The sequence below is a fragment of the Phoenix dactylifera genome, unplaced genomic scaffold (assembly GCF_009389715.1).
Source record: "Phoenix dactylifera cultivar Barhee BC4 unplaced genomic scaffold, palm_55x_up_171113_PBpolish2nd_filt_p 000340F, whole genome shotgun sequence".
Taxonomy (NCBI): Eukaryota; Viridiplantae; Streptophyta; class Magnoliopsida; order Arecales; family Arecaceae; genus Phoenix; species Phoenix dactylifera.
This window is the reverse complement of record NW_024067800.1, coordinates 207,628-220,560: the sequence shown is the minus strand read 5'-3', so window position 1 is coordinate 220,560 and position 12,933 is coordinate 207,628.

The window sequence follows — 12,933 nt, the reverse complement described above, 5'->3', positions numbered from 1 at the left end:
TCCAGCGCCATACAGCTCGAAGTCACCTTTCTTCAAAATTTTAATTTTCTGTAGTCCATGCAAAGATTTACAAATGTGAAAACCACAGCCGGTATCCAATACCCATGAATTTGAATTTGAAGAACTTAATGACAAGTTGGCATGTAACATAAACATACCTTTTGATGCAACTCTTGTATCGGTCTTCATACTTGCAAGAAAACTCTTGCAATTCCTTTTCCAGTGGCCAGCTTTGCCGCAATGAAAACAGGTACTTGATCCGGAATTTTTCTTTCCTTTTTTCTTTTTGATGCTACTCTTGGGGTTCAATCGTTTCTTAGAACCCTTATTTTCCGATTTCCTCATAGAGGTGCCATTTATAAGGAGGAGTGGACCTTTATCCTTCTTAATATGCCATTCAGCTGTTTTGAGCATATTTAACAGCTCGGGCAGGGAGGTGTTCAGCTTGTTCATGTGAAAGTTCACAACAAACTGAGAGAATGAATCAGGCAGTGATTGCAGGATCAAATCCTGACTGAGCTCACTATCCATAGCAAAACCTAATTGACTTAATCTGGTGATCAAGTCTATAACCATAAGAACATGGTTTTGCACTGGAGTTCCTTCATTCATTCTAGCATGGAACAATTGCTTAGATATCTCATACCTAGCAGTCCTGCTTTGTTCTCCATACAACTCTTTTAAATTGAGAAGTATGGATTGAGTGTCCATGCCTTCATGTTGCCTCTGTAATTCATTGCTCATAGAGGCAAGTATGATACATTTGACAGTCACACTGTCATTTTTCCACATCTTATGTGTGGCAACCTCCTCTTCTGTAGCATCATCCCCTAGATCTCCAAGATCAGGGGTTTCAAGTATATAGGAAATTTTCTCCTGAGTGAGTACTATCTTTAAATTCCTCAACCAGTCCACATAGTTTGGTTCGGTCAACTTGTTGGCATCTAAGATGCCTTTCAGTGAAAGTGAAGAAGCCATTTAATAATTCTACATATGCAAGAACAAAACTAATATAAGCAGACCAATCATGATGACATGTTTGCAACTAGATAAGGACTTTAATCTAATTTGTCTCCTACTATTTTTATCAAATATCATAGCCCTCTCCTATGATAAACGTGAAAATATAATTTTTCTTAGTAGGGTTGAGATCCTAATTCATCATAAAAAGTCTTGTGTTTACACAACAAACTCTTATAAGTTCAAAGGTAGGAAACTCTTTCCAATTGCATCTCATGCAATTCTCAACTTTATCTTGTCCTCTTAAAATACTTATTGCCTTGTGTTAGCACAACAAACAATAATATTTTAGTTAAGTCAAACCCTTCATTTCCATATAGTCATATTCGAATAATATTGCCCTTGTGGTTGCACAACAAGGCAATATATTAAAATATGCCATAAGCATCTTAATGCACCAAGAGAGTATAACATCAGTCCCCATTGCAAGTCTTGTGTTAGCACAACAAACTAGCATGGATCTTGACATAATAATATCGAGGCATGAAGGAAGGCTATCAATAGTGTTATATCAATATTAAGCTTATCCATAATAGGCAATCAAACAATTGGCCAGGTAAGCAGGTGGGAGGCTCTCCTTACTCAGAGAGTAAGGTCCTAATTAGAGAACCACCTTTAGTGCTTTCCTTAGACACCAATTAGATCAATTGTTCTAATATGGGTTAGCCCAAAGTTTTTCAACACTATGACTTAATATAATTTTTATTGAGGGCTTACTAGTCTCTAGCACATTCTTTAATTGTAACATATATTTAACATGTCTAAAATAAACTATTATGCATCATGGCTATCTCATAGCATGTATAAATCATAAGCAATTAATTAACATGCTTCAACATATTTTCATATGAAAAATTTCATATCATGATATTTTATTACATAACATATCATATATGAATCATACATTTCAGCATTTCTCTAAGCATATGACATTACTATCTCATAGTAAATTAATAATCATACATCATACATAATTATTTGATTGAACCAATTAAGGATGGCTCTGATACCACTAAAGGATTTTAGCATGTTATAATGCACAGCGGAAGCTAGGGATTTTAAAAATTTCTTAATAAAGTCCCTATGCATGAAACCCTTTGAAGCCTAGATCACCTTAATGATTACAATCAAATGATATAAAATAAACGCAGAATTAGTAGAATACCTCAAACGCTAATCCAAAGTGTACAATCTCCACGAGGCATCCAAGTATCCGCCCTCCAATGGTGATCCACACGAAAACTTGATCAAGACTTTAGCTCCAAAGACTTTTGATCCTTAATGCAGAATTCTTCTAAAGAACTCTAATGGCTTGCTTTCCTTCCTTTCTATTTTCCTTTAGCCTTCTAAAATCACTTCTAATCCTTTTGTCCTAAAGAAGACCACCTTGTCTTGGCTTAGGACACACTAGAAGCAATGCTAAAAAGAAAGAAACTAATGTAAGAAAGAAAGAAGAGAGGAGTGAGGTGGAATTGGAATAATGAAACCCATGGAGTGCTAACCTATTTATAATAGGTGTAGGGATGCATCTCCAAGGGATGCATCCCATCCACACATCCTCTCATGAAAGGGCATCATCTAAAGGGCCATATCAAATAAGAGGAGGTGCAGATCAAGTAAGGAGGTGTATCAAATGATATGTCCTTTTATGTGGTGCCATATTTTGACCAAGTCAACATCACATGCTAATCACATGTCCATCACGCCTCACCTCTTGATCTTTCATGATGATGATCCAAGGGCTCCAATGCAAGGCGCCATTCACTTGACCCATTATGTCTTCATCCAATGGTGGGATTAAGATCCAATGGTCAATTATGGTAGCCATCCTCTAACCCAATTCAATTGGGTTAAACCAACTCTCCATTATGTCTTCATCCAATGGTAGATCAAGATCTAACGGTCTAGATTGAATGATTTATTAAATCTAATCCAATTAGACTCAAACCAAGCCAATTAGGTGTCAACTCTTGGCTAAACCATATTAGAATATGATCTAATCAAATTAGATCAATTAAGAATCAGATTCGAATCCAATTCGAATCAGATTCGAATCTAATTCGAATTAGGAGCTAAGGTTTGCAACACCTGCTAGGATGTTTATTTTGCAAACATGATCTAATCCAATTAGACCCTTGATAAGTTTTCTTGTGTGTGACCCATTGGGTTCCATACTTAGCCAGCAATAGGTGTGAGTGCGAGTTGACCCAACTTGATTAGAACTCTTCTAATCGATTTAAGTCCAAACTGTGCGAACCCAAACTTAACAATTAGAATCCTTTCTAATTGGTGATCGAATTAAACTCTTTAATTTGATCAAACCTATAAAACAAGATTGACGTCTAGCAACGTGTCATGTCTACCTGAAAAATATGGAATTTGGTAGAAATACCAAAAATACCTTTCAGTGGCAAGTTACCATGCAATTCAATCCTTTAATCAAACTGCATCCCAAATATGTATATGAGTATGAATTTATGTCAAACTCAATTTTATATTCATATTTTTTTCAATCTTTTAATGATAATTCAAATAATGAAACATTAGAAACTCTTTCTAATTTTCATTCTGCATTGATCAAAGGCTTCCTGAATTATCATATGATTAGAATAAATAGGATGCTATCTTCTCTTACTAGAAGTGATTAATTTCTTGTTGACCTACTCATAATCTTCGTACACAATTCACCATATCCAGAAGACCTCGTACATAACTTATTGTCATGAATGAGTGTAAACCAAAATATGGGTTCATGTGCACAGGATACCATGGTGATCTCAGGTCATAGGATCAGTTGCACAACTCCCACTAAGAGAATCATCTTTTGACATGTAAGTAAGACTTCATAAGATTTCTCTTTGTAGGTCAATTCAGTGAACTCATTCCTCTAATGAGCACCCACATCTTTGTATTAGTGTCTCCACACAAATGATTGTGAGATCAATCATCCTCTGCATCGAGCATACATAAGACATGCCAGTCTTTTCGGTAATCATTGATCCCCGACTCAATGTACCAATGACTGAAAATATTTAAGATTAGGATTTTAGGATTTTAAGTCTCACTAGTATGATCTCATCATATTCTTAAAACCATTGCCCTAATCTAAGGAGTTTATCATAAATATAATCAACAGCATATGATAAAATATAATGCCTTTATTCATATTTAAATGTCATGTACATGATTTGGACAAATCAAAAGAAAAAACCTTTCGCAATACATATTGTGATTGGCTTGTAGGGCATCTACTCTTTCAGAAACAACTATTTAAGATAACTTGATTAAAACTTAGCTAGCATGTCTTATTGATAATTATCTTAAGCAGATAGAATCTATGCTAAATTGATTCTGAAAATAAGAAATTGATTTGACCTTGATGAATCTTCCTATTGCCTCACATGCTTATCCTTGAACCATCTTGCTTAATGAAACTATCTCTTTAGTTCAAGTGACATGTGCATGCTTATATTTAGGCAATCTCTTGAGTAAAATGACTCAATATTCAATTATTGCCATATCTTATGTTGAGTCATCTAGTTAAGAAATACGTTGTATGAATGTTTTCTATCTTGAAGAAACTAATGACTTTCCTTCAAGAAAGAAAAAGATTTTGTTAATAATGCAAGATCCTTGAGCAAGAAAATGAGAGATTTCAACTTGAAGGACACCTCCACGTAAGATACAATAAACATTCACATGCAAACAAGAGAGAGGACCTTAATCCTAAAGAATTGCTATGCATCAGAAAATGATCATGGAGAGAATTAATTTCAACAAAGTAAATATCTCGAATGTAAGCAATTTAACATCCTAAAGGTATAATCATTTAATGATCACTCTCAAGATACTAAAATCAGCAATCTTATGATAAATATATAGTTAATCTTTTCGTTTGCATATAATAATCTGAATCTAAAAGATATTAAGAAGAATGAACAAGATGATAATTGGTTAAGTTAAACTAAATCATTTTGAAAAGGATAAATTTTTAAATCTTGTTGAAAAATATGAAAACTTGTTTATAATTGGAACAAAAGTTGAGTTTCTCATAAATGTACTTAATGAAGAAAAATTGGTGATTATTAAAAGATTCAATCAAGAAAATATGAAATAGATCTTGATGAAATCTGTGTTATTAGAAGCAAAAAGGATCACCATTATCATTTGCTTGCTTTATGAGCTTTATATTCTGTCAAATGAATGCATAGAATGTACTTCTATGTGGTTATTTCATCTATGTAAAATAACCACCTTACTTGAAAAACACTCATTACAAATATGATAAAGCAATATGTGATTTGGAACAAGCACCAAAAGCATGATATAAAAGCTTGAGTAACTTTTTGATAGAAAGTAATGGTGATAAATCTATGCATCAAAAAGAAGAATTTGTGATAACTTCTTTGCTCAAGGTATACATTGATGACATCATTTTTGGTTCTACAAATGAAGCTCTATATGAAGGTTTGACTAAGCTCATGCAAAGTGAGTTTGAAATATATATGATGAATGAGTTAACATTTTCTCTCGAACTCCAAATTAAGACAAAACAAAAAAGGGGATCTTCATTGGACAAAGTAAGTCCACAAGAAAACTCTTATAAGAGAGTAACACCAAGAAGGTATGAATATGTTTCATTTTATCTTATTATTCATTCCTTGAGTATATCCTTCAATTGTAAATTTATATGCTCGGTTTGATGCTTTAATTGTATGTTTTTTTTTACCCCTTAAGCTAAAATGAATTCATGCTAAAACCTCTGAACAAAAATTGCCATTATAATCATAACCTTAAACAATTCATAATGTACTTGAGTACATAATCAAAACAAAAAAAAATTGAATACTCTGAGAAAATTTTGTCAATCCTAAGCCACAGAGTAAATCCCCCAAACATTGCTTAAGATGATAAATCAATTAAGATTTAAGAAAAAATCCTGATTCAAATGTGCTCTATTCTGACTAACCCCTTCTTTGGAGTCGACTCCAGGAATGAAGGAGTCGACCCCTGACTGATGGAAGTCGTCTCGAGTCGATTGGAACATCGATTCAAGAACCTGAGATGGAAGAGTCGACCCCTCAAAGTGAGGAGTCGACCCCTGCATCCAGGAATCGACTCGTATAGATATCGAGTCGACCCCTGACTCGGAAAGATGGAATAAATCCCCAAATCGATTCGACTTCTTCCTCATCCCTTCTTTTGAGAGTTGACCTGCGAGCATTATCTCCGAGCTCCAATATCCTCAAACTCCCTTCGAATCCTTGCTTCTCTCCTCTGTTCCACTCCTTCCTCTCTTCGAAATGCTGAGGAAGCAAGTTGTCCGCCGAGCGGTGAAGAGAACCTCAGCCCCTGAAGCATCTGAGAGACGTTCAAAGGCTCGGAATGATGAATCTTCTCCCCCAGTCATATCGTCTCCTCATAGGCAAGTACCACTGGCCTCCCAACCTGTGTCCTTAGGAAGAAAAATAGATTTTAGGTTCTTAGAAACCGAGGGTTTACCATAGGGCTTAAGATAAAAGCCATGGGATGGGAAACCCTATGTTCTCTGGACATTCCTACCTACCCAAATCTTGTTCATGAGTTTTACGCCAATGTGAAGGCTGGGATAGGTAGCTTAGAAACAGTAGTCAAGGGTACCCGTATCATTCTTAACTTAGAAACCCTGGGAAGAATCTTAGGTATGCCAACCATCGGTTCTACCCAAGACATCCTAGAAGACAGAGAAATGGGTATCCAGTGTATCCTAGATATCGAAAACTTAAGCCAGTTTAAAGATATTTCAGCCAACCTACTCAATGTGGAAAATAGATTACTTCACCATATAGTAGGCCGAATTTGCTTCCCAAGACAGGTAGGTTTGATTTTATTTCAGAAAGGGAGATCCTAGTGATGTTTCATATTCTAACCTCTCGTCCCCTGAACCTTCCTTATCTTATGTTTAGGCATATGTTAGATTCAGCCACTAGACCTAAGGCATCCCTTCCTTATGGAATGCTTCTGACCCTAGTTTTTAAGGAGTTCGGAGTGGATATTGAGGGAGAATCATCAAAGAGCCTATCTTGTTGGGACACCTATAATGACCAATCACTACACCGAATGATATTCATAAAGAAAGACGGTCATTGGATCAGAAAAGATGAAGAAAGATCATCTGCACCTACAGCTGCGGATCCTAGTGAAATGGAGCCACCAACACCAAATGTAGAATCTTTTGATGCTCCAACTGAAGAGACAATTCCACCATCTCAGCAGCCCCTTGAGGTTAGGCTTAATGGTGAGCAGCTCAGAGCACCGAGGGATGATATTTTAAGAGAACTAAGGAGTACAACTAGTACACCCTCTACTGATCTGACCTCCTCAACTGCAGCAGTTTCACTAATGATTGCCGAAGTAAAGGAGGAATTATCTAGTCTGAGATGTCTTATTCAGGATCAATACATAAGATTCTCATATATTAAGGAAGATACAAAGAAGATGCAAGATTCAGTAAAATCAGAGTTGCTAAAGCTAAATGAAGGAGCTGAAAGAGTAACAAACGCTGTTTTAAATAAGCTTGACGCGAACATCGACAATTTAACCCAGTTGATCCAAACTTACAATAGGACTACCTCAGAAATTATTCAGCAATTGGAAAATATCTCTGAGATAGTTCGTTTGCCTATGGAGTGTCAACGATGAACCTTGGGAGCCTCCTCTTCTTCTAGGCATCCATCTCCCTAAATTTGTATTTTCTTGAAAATCATTTGCAATCCTTTTGGACTTTCAATCATTGTACTCAATTTTGTAATACTTACAATGAATTGAAAAGTCCTGTTTTTATCTAAGAACTTGTGTATCTCTGTCACTCTCTCTCGTGTTAGATGTATGCCCTAGAAGCCAATTTTGGCTGACACATTATTAATTCTAGGGACATAATTTTGTACTTGACTATTTATTATTGAATAAATAAAAGGCATCTTTTTCATTCATATTGTTTATGTGTCTATGAATCGTCCAAAAAATTAATAAGATGATGATACATATTCTTAAGAGTTAAGAATTTGAGCCATGTATCATTGGTGGTTAATTTCTGAATGCTCCTGATCGATGGATCATCACGAGGACGGTGATCGATCCGATGAGATCAGTGCACACATCACTTTCGTTATGGATGGACGGACTCGAGTCCACAGTGTAGGGACACTAAAGTGATAGTGCAAGTGCTTGTTAGAGAACAAGGGTACTAAGCGTGACCAACACAAGAAGTCACTTGGATGTCTATCCACTCGTCAGTGACTTGCTTGATGTTGCAGTAGTGTGATTGGTCCTTTGACCTGCGATGCTTCGGCTACTCACAGTGAGGTTATTATAGTTTGACTGCACAAATACATGGTCTCTAGCCATATGGGTCCATGCAGTGTAGATTGGCTGCAGTAAGTTCACTGTAGGAGTAGGGTATGCATCTACAAGAAATCTATCGACCTTGATAGATAAGGAGAGATCCTATGTGATTTATAAGACTGAGTTCGTAAGACCTCGGCCGGGGCAGATTGCATAGTGGAGAAAGAGTTCTCCGCTCTCGAACTTAAGTCGAATAAATCTTGACATATGACAGACGAAGGGGTTTGACGAGTTATCCATGACCTCCGTCCTGTAGGGATCCACGATAGAAGAACTGTATCACATGATAACTGCACCTAGAGGTTCATCATTCTATTCTGCTGGGTTGCCACTACATCCTGCTAGGTGTCACTAGTGGATGGTGGGACTCATAGGGATTATCTTGATGATCGATAAACCCTAATGAGTAGAGTTGGAATCGTTCCGACCCATTGAAAGGAGTTTTCAATGATATTGTGATAGAGATCACAATATATCTCACTACCGGTCAGAGTAGAACCCTATGGGGTTACACACACTAGAGGCATTGACCGATCCGATGGTTGAATCATGATTAGGAATCACAAGTAATCAATTCGATTGATAATAAGTTGAAGAAGGAACAAAGGGAATTGATTAATTGGACTTAAAACAAGAGTCCTACTTGGAGTAGGATTCATAGAGTCCTAATTGGATTAGGACTAGAAATCCTACTTAGACTGGGATTCCTACTTGGACTGGAAATCCTATTTGGAGTAGGACTAGGATTTCTACTTGGAGTAGGATTCCTATAATCCTAATTAGATTAGGAGTTTTGAATTAAATTTGAATTCCTACTTGGAGTAGGATTCCTAGAGTTCTAATCGGATTAGGACTTCGAATTTAAATTAGAGTCCTAATTGGATTAGGACTAGAATTAAACAAGTCCTAATTGGATTAGGATTTCTTAAGTCCCAATTAATTATTAATCCAATGAATCAAGATGACTCCTAATTAGATTAGGATTGAAGAGTTCAATTGAGTCATGGTTCATTCAAGTTCTAATTGGATTAGGACTAGCATAAATTGAACCCAATTGATTCATGATTTGGACTAAACCAAATAGGAGCCCTAGATGCCTTTAAAAGGCTTTGAAAGGAGGTGCCCTAATGATATGTGGAAGCCCTCCTCCTCTCCAACTCGTGGCCACCCTTCTCCCCTCTTGGTTTCAGACGCCATCAGCAAAAAGGTGAGAAGAAGAAAGCTTGGCGGCAGCCTCCTCCCTCCTCCTTTGCTTCATCCAACGCAGGGGAAAGAAAAGGGCTGCAAGGTGCTTTGATTCTTCTTTAAGATCTCTCCTTCTTCTTCCTCCTCCCAAGCACAATCAAGAGTTGATTGAAAGGGAGGTGATCAGCCATCAAAGTTATCTCTGCAAGGGAGCTAGCACCCCGGGGAGATAAAAAGCTTGGATCGGTTCCTGCTTCGTGTGGATACCCGTAGAGGCCGGGCACTTGAACGGCTTCAAGCGAACCTTCATCCAAAACCACGATCATCAGTTTGCGGTGATCATCTACCCGCACAAGGTGAAATTCTGATCTTTCTAAAGATTCTAAAAGTTTTAATACTTATCTATCTACGAACGGTTTTTAAACAACGTTCATGCGATGAACGGTTGATCCCGCGCATGCCTCTTCCGCTGCATCTGAATTTTTTTGAATTTTCTGCGGCATGGGCGGGTTCCTTACATCTTGTGCCATGATTGAAGGAGAAAACCAATATCAAAAATTGTAATGCAAACTTTAATAATGCACATATTCAAAATGTAAGGGGGAGAAATAAATTAAGAAACAAGAAGAAAACAGATTTTTGCCAATGTTCAGGGGGACCCTTGCTAGAAAATTCATAATCACATTTGGCACATAACATCCTTGATGCATTTTGTCTTGATCTGAAATGTAACTGATACATAAAAAAATTTATCATTGAACCACTTGCAAATGCATATTAATGTTTTTCTATCTTGAGTTTATCATGTTACATCATTCTAAACTCACACTAATGAACATTCCTCCTACTCAAGGGGAGAATTTCTTAAAACTATTTGTGTGAACCATTTTAATAGTCTTCTCGGCTTGATACATTTTCTTTTAAAACTCTTCAAATATTTTCTTAACACTGATACATCTTTAATACATGAAAAATCTTTATGATGCATCATGAGGCTTGCTATTTGGTTAGTATATCTTGCATATCAAGCATGAACCAAATTGCAATTCAAATAATTGATCTTAAGTGCCTCTAATTTAATACAAAAGGGGGAGAAAAATAAAAGTAAAAAATCAGTTTAGAACGTAATATTTTATGTTTGATTCATGATCATTATTATCGATATCTGAAAAATATGAATAAATCTCGAGAGGCTTACATAAATAAATGTTCTTAAAAGCTAAATCATTAAAGGCTACTCTATGTAAATTTGGCAAAGAATTTTCAGTATGATTTTACACTTCTTGAATTAACTTGAACAAGGTTCCACCTGCACCTGATTTGAAAACTATCTTTAAAATTACATTCGATGTGCTCTCATTATAATTTGCTTTGAAATCATCTTAATTAGCACTGATCTATGCTCATTAATCTTATCCTGACACTATTGCCTTGAATGACATGATTCATATTCCTGCAATAATTTGACATGCATTGAATGAAAATTAGAGTACAATAAGGGAGAGAAAGCAATAATTTGTTTCATGTTTCATTATCCTGTAACCATTTTGATGTAACAAAAAGGGGGAGAATTATTTGAGTATATGCTTTGCTATGTTAATTCATAAGATAGCTAGTTTACGCTAATATACACAATCTTTTTATTTACACAATCTTTTTATTGTTGCATATACTCATAGTTTTGTCATCATCAAAAAGGGGGAGATTGCTGATCCTAGGTTTGATTTTGATGATCACAAACCATGAATTATATTTACTAATGATTGTGTCTTTGGTTGAAAGAAAGAACTAGCATTTTATAGGATTTCTTGATAAAGAAAGAACATCAAAGCATAAAAGAAGAGTCGACCTCTTCTATCCAAAGGTCGACCCCGAGAAGTCAAAATAAAAGAAAAGAAGAGTAAAGCACTGCACTAGAGTCGACCCCAGCACCTCAAGAGTTGACCCCAGCGAAGCTCGAGTCGACCTTAGCAAAAGATGAGTCGACCCTAGATAGCCTGCAGAAAAGAAACAGAAAGAGGTTTCTATCGGACTGAGACCGAGCCGACTCGGAGGACTCTCGAGTCGACTCAAGTCGATCACGAGTCGACCCCATAAAGACAGGAGTCAACCCCAGATACTTCTCAAGGCAAAGACAGAAAGCAACCGAAAATAGCCAAGCTCTAGAGTCGACCCAAAGTAGATCCGTGTCGACCTCTGAACATCTTGAGTCGACTCCAATATTAAAGGAGTCGACTCCTTAAGAGTCTCAGAAAAATTCCAGAGAGCAGCAAAAACTAGCCAAGCCTGAGTGTCGACCCCACCCAAATTCAAGTCGACCTCTAGACAACATGAGTTGACCCCAGAACAATTGGAGTCGACCCCTTAAGTTGCACAGAGCAAATCCAGAGAGCAGCTAAAGTCGCAGGCAAGCAAGAGCCGACTCTAAGACCTACCGAGTCCACTCGAGAGGAACACGAGTCGACCCCTGAAATCAGGAGTCGACCCCAGGCGATGGGATGAAGCTGCAACGACTATTTTTCCACAGCAACAGCTAGTTTGTTTTCATCTCCAACGGCTCTATTTCGTCTCCAACGGCTCTAAAACAATTTCCAAGAGTCTCTAAGGTATAAATAAAAGGGAACCAAGTGGATTAAAAGAGAGCTTAATGACCATACTTCAAGACATCAATTTGAGAGCCCAAAATCCAGAGTATTGAAGTGAGCAAACTATTGGAAGCATTAAGTTCAATTATTCTACATCAATTCTCATCTCTGGAAGTTGGTGAAGCATTCAAGACATCCTTCTACACCAATGACTTCTCTATTGCTCCTATCACTGTTTGTATCTATTCCTTTTCTATCTAAGCAATAGTGTGTTTAAATTCTTCCTATCTTATTTGTTCTAGTTTCAGAGGGTTCTGAAACTTAGGGGAAGGTCTTGTCCATACCTTAATTGGATTGTGTAAAGGTTTTGGTTGGTAAGCCTTGGAAAAACTGACTGGATTTGATTGTGAGCTCAGAAAAATAATTGGATTGGTTCTAGTCGGTGAGCCTATAAAAACCGACCGAGTTCGTTGTGATCTCGTGAAAACAAGTTAGGTTGTGAGCTTGTAAAACAACCGAACTGTAATCGAGATGATTATAGTGAAATTCCCACGAAGTCTTGGGGAGTGGACGTAGGTGCAAGATTGGCACCGAACCACTATAAAATTTCTGTCTTTGTGTTGTTTTTGTTCTAATTGCTTTCTCATCTAGACTCTATTACTGTATATAATTAAAATCAAGAAAGCTTTCCTAATCAACACTAGATAACTTATAAACATCCAACGAACAACTGCCTAATATCTTATTGTTGGAATTAACT